At 41.3% G+C, this 13,986-nt stretch overlaps 2 non-coding genes across 2 annotated transcripts; both read left to right on the top strand.

Annotated features, from left to right (window-relative positions):
• The first annotated feature begins 5,064 nt into the window (after positions 1-5,064).
• On the top strand, positions 5,065-5,168 carry LOC126017041 (U6 spliceosomal RNA). Its single transcript, XR_007498717.1, has one exon. It is a non-coding gene; the product is annotated as a U6 spliceosomal RNA (small nuclear RNA).
• Positions 5,169-8,915: 3,747 nt separating this feature from the next.
• On the top strand, positions 8,916-9,077 carry LOC126016788 (U1 spliceosomal RNA). Its single transcript, XR_007498506.1, has one exon. It is a non-coding gene; the product is annotated as a U1 spliceosomal RNA (small nuclear RNA).
• Positions 9,078-13,986: the final 4,909 nt, after the last annotated feature.

Raw genomic sequence — 13,986 nt, 5'->3', positions numbered from 1 at the left:
ACACCCCACATCTTCTGCCAAAATTATAGGCCAAAGAATACCAAAGCTGTGAGGGAATTCAATCACTCAGTCCTACTCCTCTTATTTACAAATGTGGAGAAATCCAGGTCAGATGGAGAAAGGAATTCAGTCAAGAGACCAGACTGGATTTGAACTCTACCTCTCCCACACCTTGCAGTTTTGATATGCTTCGTGCATATTTGTGCTAAAAAAGAATCCCTGTCTGAAGAAGAAATGTTGCTGAGAGAGTGATGCAGAGTGGTTGTGGTACCAGATTCTCCAGAGGGACTGGGGATGGGATGGTGAAGTGTAAGGCTGCCATGCACAAGGCTCTAATCCTGGGTCTAATCCTGAAATCACCAAAAAGGGAAACCCCAATTCTCTGAGTCAGGCTTAAACCAGACGACTAAGTGAGTTGGCTCAGAGTGGAGGGAGACAGAATCTTGTAGCTAGAATGTGGACAGCATGTTTGATTTTCTCAGTTCAACTCAGTCTAAAGTTGCCTTGACTTGCTTCAGCCCAGAGATTGTGACTTGCTTTGATCAGAGATTGCGGCAGAAATGGCATTCTGTATGATTAGCATAAGCCTTAAGATATCTTCTAGCATGTTTTTTTTTTCTCCTTGAAGCCAGCCACCAAGTTAAATCTAAAAATTTTTTTCAAAGAATCACATTAAAGTCCAGATGATTAGCTTCTCTTGGAAACAGCCTGTCCCAGGGTTTGCCTTTGAGTGCAAACACATTTATGATTCCAGCATTTATGATTCCAGCCCGTGGCCCAGGAATCTCGGGCTACTTTTCACTCTTACTTGAGCTGCTGCTTCAGTTTGGGCATGTGTATTTGAGGGTTGATTCCTGTCTGAGATGAAGGCACTGGGAAATCAGAAAAACATCTTCCTTTGTGTGCTAATTCTCTGCCTACTTCTTTCATCTCCCTACAATTGTTGGGTTCCCTAAGGAGCACTTTCCATGGTTTGGAAAGCAGTAGGAGGAGAAATAATAAGTATCTTCTTAGCATTTTAGACTTTCAAATAATATTTATGTGCATGTTCATTTATAGTTCTCAGGGACTTAGTCCTAAGTTTATTGTGAAGAATGTCTGCTGTTTGGGGCTGCTCAGAATATCTATTTTTCTTCTTTTTTGAGTCTAATGGTTCAATCTTTTGTTGACACACAATCATTTTATCTCACAGTCCTCTTTGGTTTGGGTGAGTCTCACCCCATCGGATGCCACTCAAGCCTGTCCAATCAGAGGTCTGATTATCTTTAACCTCAGTGATTGGTTTAGATGTGTACCTGTCACCCAAGCTGAGCCAATCAGAATGAATTAGAACTGATCCTAGGATTTTTTTAAAAAAAACTCTTTCATGGGTTAACTTAATCACTCTGCCTTTTCTTCACATTTCCATGACTTGAGACATTGAAGATATAGAAGAGCAGGTCTTAGCTCTACCAAAGTCCACCTCAAAATACCACCAACAAGAGTAAATTGGGCTCTGAACTCGGCGTGCTCCTAGAAAAATGCTCCCTGTCAGCATTTACTGCCCATCACCATCTCCCTTCTTTGCTTTGAGATCATCAAAGTGATCTCAGTATACTCAAGCTATGTTTCTGAGTCTCCAAAAATGAGAATTCCTATGTCACCCCCCAGGCCCAGGATACTAATTCTTACTTTTGGGGCAATGAAGTGCAAGGAGAAACACACACAGAGACATGTTGGGACATGGAGACATTTAGACAGAAGAATACAGCAGATTTTCTTCACAATAAACTTAGGACTAAGTCCCTGAGAACTATCAGTGAACATGTACATAAATATTATTTGTAAAGTATAAAAAACTAAGAAGAGACTTATTATTTCTCCTCTTACTGCTTTCCAAATCATGGGAAGTGCTCCTTAGGGAGTCCATCATTTGTGGGGAGATGAAACAAGCAGGCAAAGAATTAGCACACAGAAGAAGATGTTTTTCTGATTTCTCATGTTTTGAGTGGTATTCCCATGGAGTGAGCCTCACCCAAACCAGAGAGGACTGTGAGAGAAGGTGGTTGTGTGTTAAAGAAAGATTAAATCATTAGGTGCAAAAAAGAAGAAGAAAAATAGATATTCTAATATTAGAATGTGGCATGAATGCCCTCTCCCACGGACAAGTAGAATTTCTCTACCTGATGCCCAAATTCTTGGTTGATCTGTTGGCTTGTTTTGCCTTAGCAGTTGTGTCAAAAGTGGCACTGTGTGGCTTAGTAGTAGCTGTAAGAGATCTTCCTATGTCTGTTCTTTCTCTCCCTGGAGCACCCACCATGTAAAAAAATGTCTAATCACCGTGTTTGGGGGAGACCAGCTACACCATTTCATCCTTCCCTGTAGGGTGCAAGGGCTGAACCAGACTATTTCCAATCCTCTGGTTCTTCTCATCCAACTGTTCCTTTGGGAACAGAAACATGGTGTCCTGCTAAACCAGATCAATGCAGAATTGTGAGCTCCAAATCACTTATTCTTGTTTCAGGCTATCAAAATTTTAGGTGCTCATTATCTGAAAGTATGTGTCAGAATGCAGGAGACTGAGGACTCAGGAGAACATAATTCTAATTTGGGTGAAGAGTAGGTGGAAGGGACAGGAAGAAGGACAAGCGAACTGCAAATATATACGACTCCCTTAGGTGTGGCTGAGACAGCGCATGGGTTAAGGTGCTTGACTTACATTCTCTATTCTGTATATGGTTCCTTGAGCATAGACTGTTAAGTCCAGGAGAATGATGCGCCGTTCAAAGACACCAAGACCACAGTCTCATGCAAAAGCAGGGGGCTTATTTTCTTACAAGCATATGCAGGGGCTGTGCTAGAATCCAGCATAAGCCAGAAACTGCCAGTCTCGAGCCATGAGCTTACAAGCTGTATATAGCATTTTAAACAATAGAAAGTTACAGTAGATTGATTTGCTTTAGGAAGTACATGATATCTGGCATTTGCTCAATCATATTTTTGCAAGGTGCAGGAAGCTTACAGGGTTAACATGACCAGGTTAGAACCATGTCAGAACAGAAAGAAAGTTGAACTGTAACTGGGTCTACAAGTTCCCACAATTGTGAAGTGGGGTAGGTGATCAGGGCAGTCAGAGAACTCAGGGGAAAATTTTCCTTTACAAGACAACCCTGAACACAGAGCCAGGAGTAAGCTCTGAGCACTGTTAGGTATAGGCCCTTCCTGCAAAAAAAAAAAAAAAAAAAAAAAAAAAAAAAAAAAGTAGGCAAAACAAAACAAAAACAAACATGACTTTAAAAGGAATTCTGTTTCAGCACAGCTCTGTTTGTCAGAAGTGAGTTCCTGGGGGGGTCTAAGTAGCCCCATTATTTCTGGTTTCCCAGCTGCCCTTTGCTTCCCTTGGCTTACTGAGCCTGCACCTCCTTGGGTTCTGAGTCTGACATTTGCTCCTCTTTGCTGTAGATGCTGGAGAGATGGAGAAAGCCCTAAGTTGAAAGCCAAAAAGACACTAGTTTCTATTCTAGTGAAGCTAGTGGCACTTTTTAATGACATTGAACCTGTAAAATTCTTCCAGCCTGAATGTCCTCCTCATTTAATAAAACGGTAGTGAGACTGGAGCAATAATACAGCTGCTAGGGCGCTTGGCCTTGCACGCATTCAGTCCCCGGCATCCCATATAATCCCCCGAGTCCTCTGTGCAGTCACAAGTGAGCCTTGAGCACCACGGGTTGACTCCCAAACAATAACAACAACAACAACAACAACAAAGTGACAATAATACTCACAGGTTTTTGGAAGGATCAAGAGAACCAAGAGAGGGGTCAGAGCGAAAGTACAATGGGAAGGGTATTTGTCTTGCAATCAGCTGAGTACATTGGATTCCCAGCATCTTTTATGATCCCCTGAGACTAGCAGGAGTAATATCTGAGCACAGTGCCAGGAGTAACCCCTGAGCACTGCTGCTGGGTGTAGCTCCCAAACCAAAAAAAGAGAGAGAGAAAGAATACATCTAGGGCCCGGAGAGATAGCACAGCGGCGTTTGCCTTGCAAGCAGCCGATCCAGGACCAAAGGTGGTTGGTTCGAATCCCGGTGTCCCATATGGTCCCCCGTGCCTGCCAGGAGCTATTTCTGAGCAGACAGCCAGGAGTAACCCCTGAGCAACACTGGGTGTGACCAAAAAAAAAAAAAAAGAATACATCTATAGGTGGTAATATAGAATCTAGATTTTATTTCCTTCAATAAATACTTGATCCTAAGCTCTTTTTGATCTATCAACTAGGAACAAACTTGATTTCACCTTTGGCCTTTTCCCTCCATCCCAGGCCCTGGTTTTGATCTCCCCACCTTGGCACTGTTCTGGGGCCACACCTGGTGGTGCCAGAGGAGGCTGGGCCCCAGGCAGTACTGGGGATCATATAAGGGCAGGTGTGCTATCATTTGAGCTACATTACTGTTCATTGGTGCTTTCCAGGTAGTGCGCAAGGGGCCCATGGGTTCCTCTCAGCTATAGTCTATCCACAGGCCTGATGGCACAGTGCTTGAGCTCAAGAACGTGATGCTGGGGGGTCTCCAGACCCCAGTGGTGTTCATGGATCCCTAGGGCTATTCCCAGCGATACCTAGGAATTAAGTATTATTGGGGATTGGACCAAGGTTACATCCATAACCTCAGTGTCATATCCCTGACTTTGAACTTCTGATCATGATTGGTCCTGAATTTGTCTTTATTTCTCACATATACCTTTAGATTCCAAGATTTTGTGTGTTTGTGGGGCTACACCTGGCAGCGCTCAGGGATTACTCCTGGCTCTCTGCTTAGAAATCATTCCTGGCAGGGACAGGGGACCATATGGGATGCCAGGATTCAAATCAACATAGGTCCTGGTCGGCCACTTGCCAGGCAAACGCCCTACCCCCTACTGCTGTGCTATCTCTCTGGCCCCTGGATTCCAAGATTTATTTGAATTTTTCCTGCTGACTCTTGAGGAGTGATTTCTGAGGTACCCCTGCCCCCTTTCTTTTTTGCACTTACTTAAACAGAAGCCAGACAGGTGACGTCTGGGTTAGTGTAAAAAAGACATAAGAGTGCTTGCTTCGGCAGCACATATACTAAAATTGGAACAATACAGAGATTAGCATGGCCCCTGCACAAGAATGACACGCAAATTCGTGAACCGTTCCATAATTTTTTTTGCATCTTTTGTTCTCATAATTCAAAAAAAAATGACATAAGAGGGGACAGAATAATAATAGTACAGTGAAGAGTGTGTTTGCCTTTCATGTGGCCAACCCGAGTTTGATCCTTGGAACCTCACATGGTCCCTGAGTCTATTAGGAATGACTTCTGAGTGTAGAGCCAGGTGTAACCCTTGAATGCTTCTGGATGTGACCCCAAAACAAAAATAAATAAATATAAGAGTATTGGTTGGAGATATAGAAAGGTAAGGAGAGTTCAAGAAGAGGACAGGTTAGATGTAGGCCTGGGCATTGAAAAGTTACGCTTTGGCATTAAAAAATAACTTTGAATGTTAGATCAAGTTTTTGATTTTTCTCCTCTCTGCCGGTAGTCGGGTGCATTGACTGTTTCCAATGGAGAATGAAGCGATCTCTCTGTCTCCAGGGATTTTACTGATACAATGTGAAGAATGTGGTGGAGATGGGGAAATGGCTTCACTAATTTGTGTGGAACGAATAGAAGCTTGATCAAAGGGCAATGCTACAGGACTGTCCCAGGGAGTCCGAAATTAGATACCTCCCTGTGTCCAAGGATCAGTTCTTGTCTGCATGGAGATGTTGGGAAGGAGGAGGAGGACAGGATGGAAGACAGTTTTTAGGGCTGAGAAAAGAACCTTGAACAATAAATAGGACAGGAAGAGTAAGATGGGAGTGGGTTGGAGAGATAGCATGGAGGCAGGGCATTTATGTCTTGCATGCAGAACGGTGGTTCGAATCCTGGCATCCCATATGGTCCCCTGAGCCTGCCAGGAGCTATTTCTGAGGGTAGAGCCAGGAGGAACCCCTGAGTGCTGCCGTGTGTGACCCAAAAACCAATAAACAAACAAACAAATAAATAAAAAGATGGGAGGAGGGGGAGTGGGTATGTCACTCTGGGGCCAGGATGATAAGTCAGCAGAGAGGGCACTTGCCTTGCATTTAGTCAACCCAAATTAAATCCCTGGCATCCCATAAATTCCCCTAAGCGCTGCCAGGAGTGTTCCCTGAGTGCAGAGCCAGGAATAATCCAAGGAAGGCCATGTGTGATACAACAAACAAAAAAAAAACAAATTAACGATGTCCATCACTCTTTGGAATCCTGTTTTCTGTTCCACCAATTTTTCTACCTCCAGAAGTGAGCTGGGCTCCACCGAACATGTTCCTGAAGGCGGCTGATGCAGAGGAATCCACCCTGACACTAATTTCTATTTAGCATCTCCTGATAGTTTTGGATATGGCAAATGTTCAGCACTTCCTGCTACTGAGTAACCACGGTGCCTGGGAGGTAGAGCCTGTCTGCAAAATGAGCTGCCCCAGATCAAAGTAGGAAGACAAGAGAGGATTTGCAGGGGCCTCAGAGTCCGGGGGCTGTCGATTGCAGCAAGAATGAAGGATTGCTGACTTTCCCCAAGATGAGTCAGAGCTCCCCGCATTATCTTCTTCCCTGGGGAACGTGAAGCCCTTCTCCACAGACAGCCCACCTCTTCCTCCACTGCCTCCCACTCCTTGCGCAAATCTGAATTAGACCCCAGGATGTGGGGGGCTGTGTTATTTTTAAGTCTAGTATCCTGCCCTTCTCTGCTCTGATAAATCATATCTCCTCTCCAGGCCATCCCAGCAGACTACAGGCATTAACTAAGCATCTTTCATATATTCATCGGTTCATCCAGCAGTTAGGAGTTGATTTTCTACTGGGTGTCAGACACTGGCATTTAGCCATCTGGGGCTGCATTACCAAAGTCCCACAGACTTGGAGGTCTCAAATATTATTTGTTTCCACATACCTCTGGAGCAGGGGTCCTCAAACTTTTTAAACAGGGGGCCAGTTCACTGTCCCTCAGACCATTGGAGGGTCTGACATAGTAAAAACAAAACTTATGGACGAATTCTTATGCACACTGCATATATCTTATTTTGCAATGAAGAGACAAAACAGATACAAATACAATATGTGGCCCACAGGCCATAGTTTGAGGACCACTGCGAGGCTGGAAGTTGGGTTCAGCCTGCTAGCATAGTTGGGTGCTCTGAGGACTGTATTATAGATGGTTTCATGCCTGCATCACATTACGAGTCATGAATGCAACATTTGAATGCAGGTGGGAATGCCGTCTAGTCCAGTTTTTATGGAAAAACAATATGGAGATTCCTCAAAAAGCCGGAAACTGAGTTCCCATATGATTCAGCTATACCACTCAGAGGACTCTACCCTATGAACGTCAAAGCACAATATGAAATGCCTTCTGCACACCTATATTCATTGCAGCGCTATTTACAATATTCAGAATCTGGGAACAACCCAGATGCCAGACAACAGATGAGTGGCTAAAGAAACTGTAGCTCATATACACAATGGAATACTATACAACCATCAGAAAAAATGAAGTCATGAAATTTTCCTATACACGGATGGACATGGAGACTACTATTATGCTGAGTGAAATAAGTCAGAGGGAGAGAGATAGACATAGAATAGTCTCACTCATATGTGGGAATTTATAAAAATAAAAGACAGTATTGTGTTTTGTTGTGGTGGTGGTGGTGGGTTTTGTTTTTTTCAGTTTTTTTGTTTTTTGTGTTTTTGGTATTTGGGCCACACCCAGTGACGCTCAGGGGTTACTCTTGACTATGCGCTCAGAAATCGCTCCTGGCTTGGGGGACCATATGGGAGACCAGGAGATCGAACCTCAGTCCATCCTAGGTTAGTGAGAGCAAGGCAAATGTTCTATTGCTTGCATCACTGCTCTGGCCCCAAAAGACATTATTGTAATAATACCCAGAGACATTAGAGATGAGTGCTGGAATGACCGACCCGCGATATGAAGCTTACCACAAAGAGTGGTGAGATCAGTTAGAAAAATAACTACACTAACAACTATGATGACAATGATAGTGAATGAAAGAAATAGAATGCCTGTATCACATACAGGCAGAAAGTGGGGGAGGAAGGACATTGGTGCCATTAGTGGTGGGAAGGTTGCACTGGTGAAGGGGATGTTCTTATAACTGAAACCCAACTACAAACATGTATGTAATCATGATGTTTAAATAAAGATATATTTTTTAAAAATGAATGCAGGGCACATATTTAAGTTCATAATAACCAGCAAACAAAAGAGCAAATTTTAAACCATGATTCATGTTTTGCTGGGAAATAAAAGGAATACCTTCAGTTTATAGTGAATAATACAAGATACATGACCACAATGTTTTGTACACATGATGTATAAGGTGAGTTTGAGTCTACAAGATAGAATTTCAAATGGCCAAATGCAACAGAACTGAAGATTTGGTCTATAAAACTGAATGTACCTGGATGGGAAGGAATAGAAGGGTCTTTGAGATATTAGTGAGGGAAGCAGGCATGTTTCTGAGGCAATGGCGGGTGTGTTATTTGAATGATGTATGCATGAAACTCTCATTGGCAGTCTTGTGAATCATGGTGGTATACCAATAAAAATAGAGGAAAGATATAATGCAGCTCTTATTAACATTTAAAGCTAAACTACTAGAGTATTACAAAGAATATATCCATTGGAACCTCATTATATCAATTTTCTATACTCAGAATCATTCAGTCAGAAACACATGAACAAATTTCTGGTTAATGGTTAGCAATTTTATCAATTTTCTTCTTGTTGCCATTTGACTTCTCTCAGTTTCATGGTTAGTAATTTCTTATGGATCCCCTTCATTTCTCTCTGAAACAAAAGTGTAAATTCATGCATACCTGGTAGGGGAGAGACCAGGTTCATGAAGGTGGTTTTCCTAAGGTAAGGCTTCTCCATTACACCCTAGAGATGTGACCCTTGCAATTTCCCCAAATGTGAAAACTCCACTGCATCATTTATGGTAGTAGGGGATTGTGTTCATGCTCTTGCCTGTTTAAAAAAAAAAAGAAAAATAGGGGGGAGGTATGGGATGCATGCTGGGAACAGGGGTAGAGGGAGGACAACACTGGTGGTGGGAATGGCCCTAATTCACTGTCACTTTGTCACTGTGAAAGACTTTTAATTCACATTGGTTACAATAAAAAATAAAACATAAAAAAGAAATAGAAATTAAAGTTTAAAAAATGGTCATATTTCATGCCATAAATATCTATATTTGAAAGAATTTATAGGAATTGCTATTAATATGCAGTCATAAATATACTGATCTTTCATGATTATTAAACATAAAGTATATTATAAATGTACTACTTGAGCTAGATGAGACTTTTAATATTTTTGCCAATTTATTGATCTGTGACAGAACATAATATAGTCATAGAATCCAATACGATGTGGCACTAATTCAATTCCTATTTTCTTCTAATTTATTTGTTAAAAACAGCATTGTTAACTAGCATTATGAGTGTATTCCTGAGCCAGAGAGATAGTACTGTGGTCTGAACCCTTGTCTTGCATAAATCCAACCTAGGTTTGATCGTTGGTACCACAATCTTCCCCCACAGTGTATTTAGTGGTCCAGTGACAACCTTGCAGTGTGTTTTTAATTTTTTTTTAATTTAAACCATTGTAACTTACAAAGATATTCATATTTGGGTTTTAGATATACAATGTTTTAGGACCAATCCCACCACTGATGTCAACCTCCTTTCACCAATCAATGTTCCCAGAGTCCATCCCATACTTCCTCACTCCCTACCACAGCCTGCCATCATGACAGATCTTTTTAAGTTTGTTTTGTTTTGTTTTGTTTTTGGGTCACACCCGGTGGCTGTGTTACTGTGTCATACGGGATTCTGGGAATCGAACTGGGGTCATTCCAGGTTGACCTCGTGCAAGGCAAATGCCCTACCGCTGTGCTATCACTCAAGCCTCCTAAGACCTTTTTAAGTTTGATTGTTAAAAGTTTGGGTCTCATGATTTCATTGTTGTTGATTTTGGCTTAAATATTTAGTTCTGTTCTCTTTTTTGTTTTGTTTTGTTTATTTTTATATTATTGGATATTTTTTGTTTATTTTTATATTATTGTTTATATTTGTGGTGCTCAGGGTTACTCTTGGCTCTGCACTCAGAAATCACTCCTGGTGTGCTTAGGGGACCGTATGGGATGCTGTGAATCAAACCTAGGTTGTTTGTATGCAAGGTAAACTGTCCTCCCCAAACTTGCCCCAAGTTCTGTCTTTTCTTAACACCACCAAAGCACCTGTGTTCCCTTGGCCCAATTATTTCACTTTTGGTTTTCTTCTCTTCTACTCAATTTCTTTCTTTCTTCTCACTGTGGTCTGGGGCCTTGAGTGTTCTCAACAACCCCTATTTAAACCATGCAATGTGCTTTTTGAATGTCAGAAAATTGGAGGCCACCAGACATGCAAAGAGTCTTGTTACCCAATCATTTATTAACTTATTTTGCCAGCAGCAATAGTCCTCTTGCGGGGGGATACCAGGAATTTCTTTTCCTGATGTAAGGTAGTTGGGTAATATTTGTTAAAGACAAGCAGGATGCTTTTTTTTTTTGTTGTTAAAAGAGAGAGCTGTTGAAGGACTGGTTGGACCTTGGTGTATGAACCCATCCTCCGGCAGATCAGTTTTAGAGCAACTGCTATGGAAAGTCATTCCCTGATCCAAGTATGATGACTGGAGTGGGTTTTGCTTATTGCCTGCTTGCTCTTTGCAGACAAGACGATGCTTGGGTTCTAGTTTTTGGCTTTGATTCTAGTCTCCACACAGCATGTGACACTTGCCCTATCCAGAGGTGCTTGATAAATAAGATGCTGATTCATCATCAGTCAGCTCATATTTCCACACAGGTAGCAGTTAGCCATTCTTTCTAGGCTGAAGGAAAGGCTGACCTGCTCTTTGAGAGGAGAGATTCCATTCTCTGGAATAGCAAGCCTGTAACTTTCTCTTTGAGCACCATCTTGGGTCTCAGGGAAACCAATATCCAGTGAGGCAACCTCTGGTACACAGAGAAGGAAAAAAAAAAAAAAAAGAGTTGTGGGGCTTGCCCCATCTCTGTAAGATAATACAGGTTTTTTTTTTTTTTTTGGTTTTTGGGCCACATCCGGTAATGCTCAGGGGTTACTTCTGGCTATGCGCTCAGAAGTTGCTCCTGGCTTGGGGGACCATATCGGACACTGGGGGATTGAACCGTGGTCCTTTCCTTGGCTAGCGCTGGCAAGGCAGACACCTTACCTCTAGCGCCATCACGTCGGCCCCTATAATACAGGTTTTTTAATTTAATGTTTAATTTAATTTTATATTTATATTTATTTTATTTTTTATTTTATTTTGTTCACTATCTGAATCCACACATATATGTGAATGAGCAAATCCACATATCATTTCAGAGATCCTTAGTTTCCTTTTTTTTTTTTTAAAAGATATTTTTGGTAACTCTCAGAATTGATCCAGCCTCTTTTTAGTCTCTTCCTTATTCCACTCAGTTTTTATGCTGCCCCAATATTGATTTTTCTAAACACCTGCTCAAAAATTCTTTAGTGATTCTCACAATCTGTAAAATAAAATCAGGTTTGTGGCTGGAGAGATTGTACAGGAGCTAAAACACTTGACTTCCCAGGCAGCTGGTGGGGCATGAGCCTGATTCAAACCCTAAGCACTATGTAGGGCACCCTGAGATCTGTTCTGAGTCATTCTTTAGGGCAGAGTCAGGAAATGGACCCCAAGCACTGCCAGGTATAGTCCTAAAACAACAACAACAGCCACTACTACCACTACCAGGTTCTCCTGACTCAGTTATTCCAAATTTTCTGAACTCTGCCCTTTACCTATAGTTTTCAATCATCTGATATTCCCCATGTCATAAGCAGCAGTGTGCTTCTCAGTAAAAACACAGATTTGAGTGCCAGGAGGACCTACATTTAAGACTTGATCTCCTGACATCTTAGCTGCCTGATTTTAGGCGTTACTGAACTCCCCAAGAGTCTTAATTGCTACTACTTTAAGAAAATGCTCCTGAGCTTGAAAGGTCATTGTGCAGATGTAAGTATGGGTAAAAATTGAGGAGCTTAGAAATTATTCTAAATAATAGTCATAGTTAATGATACATTTTATGCACAGAATTTTTTTTCTTCTTTCTTTCTTTCTTTCTTTCTTTCTTTCTTTCTTTCTTTCTTTCTTTCTTTCTTTCTTTCTTTCTTTCTTTCTTTCTTTCTTTCTTTCTTTCTTTCTTTCTTTCTTTCTTTCTTTCTTTCTTTCTTTCTTTCTTTCTTTCTTTCTTTCTTTCTCTCTCTCTCTCTCTCTCTCTCTCTCTCTTTCTTTCTTTCTTTCTTTCTTTCTTTCTTTCTTTCTTTCTTTCTTTCTTTCTTTCTTTCTTTCTTTCTTTCTTTCTTTCTTTCTTTCTTTCTTTCTTTCTTTCTTTCTTTCTTTCATTTCTTTATTTTGTTTTTCGGCCACACCCGTTTGATGCTCAGGGGTTACTCCTGGCTAAGCACTCAGAAATTGCTCCTGGCTTGGGGGGACCATATGGGACTCCGGGAGATTGAACCGCGGGCCTTCCTTGGCTAGCACTTGCAAGGCAGACACCCTATCTCTAGCGCCACCTCGCCGGCCCCACCAGACTTTTCTAGGCTACTTGCCTCTGTGTAAACATCACAGATGCCCAGATGCTCCAGTGCCAACCTTCTTTTCTCTTATCTTTCTGTGTGCAGATTTCTACTTTGGATACAGAAAGACCCAAGCCTCACCTCATTTTCTAGCCTCTTTGATGACCTTAGCAGATCAATAAGTTTACCTTTTATTTTCTCACAATGTGCTGAACCCATACACTTGTTTTTCATTGCATTTGTTTATTGACCTGCTATTTCTGAGTTTCTGGTGATCTGATCGTATATTATTCATTGTTGAAACTCCATCACATAGAATGGTGCATGGCACACAACACACACTCAATAAATATTTAATGAAAGCCGAATAAATGAGAAGAGCAGAGATTATGATATGTGGGAAATATATCCAAGACACTTGAATCAAATAGCAGCAACAACTAAACCCTGACAGCTACTAAAGTGTTTTGTGTATTTTTAGCTCATAAACATTTTTTAAGACAGGGCTGGAGCGATAGCACAGTGGGAAAGGCACTTTCTTTGCATATGGCCAACCCATCTTTGATCCCCAGCATTCCCTATTGTCCCCCAAGAATTATCTGAAGTATTTCCTGAGTTCAGAGCCAGAAGTACACCCTGAATACTGCTATGTAAATTCCAATATTTTTTTCTTAAGACTATTTTACAAGGTACTTTTGTGTTTATCCATATTACACAGATGATTACATTGAAATTTAAAGGGTAAGAAATCATAATCAATAATGAAGAAAAGTTCAAATAAGAACACAAATCCATAGTTCCCCTCTAAAGAAATCTATGGATGATTTAGGTGTCAAGCCATTTTGTGAAGAGACAGTGGAAGTCCAAAATGGACTGTGTTTGGATTACCAAAGAAATGTGTCTTCAACCTTCAAGGTAGCATTATTAGATTGAATAAAACAGTAAAAGGAACATTTCCCGTTCACCACCACCACAACCTCCATGCCAAGGGATTCCAAGCTTGGGAAATTATTTAACTTTCTTAGGCATCTGGAGGTGTTTTCGAAATGGTCTCTGTGATTCTGTCTAGTTTTTAACATCTTTAATTAGAAGGTAGCTATGATATGTCTTGCTTAGAGGAATGAAAAATATTTCATGGTTTCTGTGAGCAATACATTTTGTTTCTTTAGGGAATAGTGATAGTACAGTGGGCAAAGCACTTGCTTTGTATGTAGCTCACAGGTCCAATCCTTGGCATTTTATATGGTCTTCCAAGGCCACCAGGCGTGATCCCTGAGTGC

The sequence above is a fragment of the Suncus etruscus genome, chromosome 8, assembly GCF_024139225.1.
Source record: "Suncus etruscus isolate mSunEtr1 chromosome 8, mSunEtr1.pri.cur, whole genome shotgun sequence".
Classification (NCBI taxonomy): Eukaryota; Metazoa; Chordata; class Mammalia; order Eulipotyphla; family Soricidae; genus Suncus; species Suncus etruscus.
This window is presented reverse-complemented; position numbering and strand designations above follow the sequence as displayed.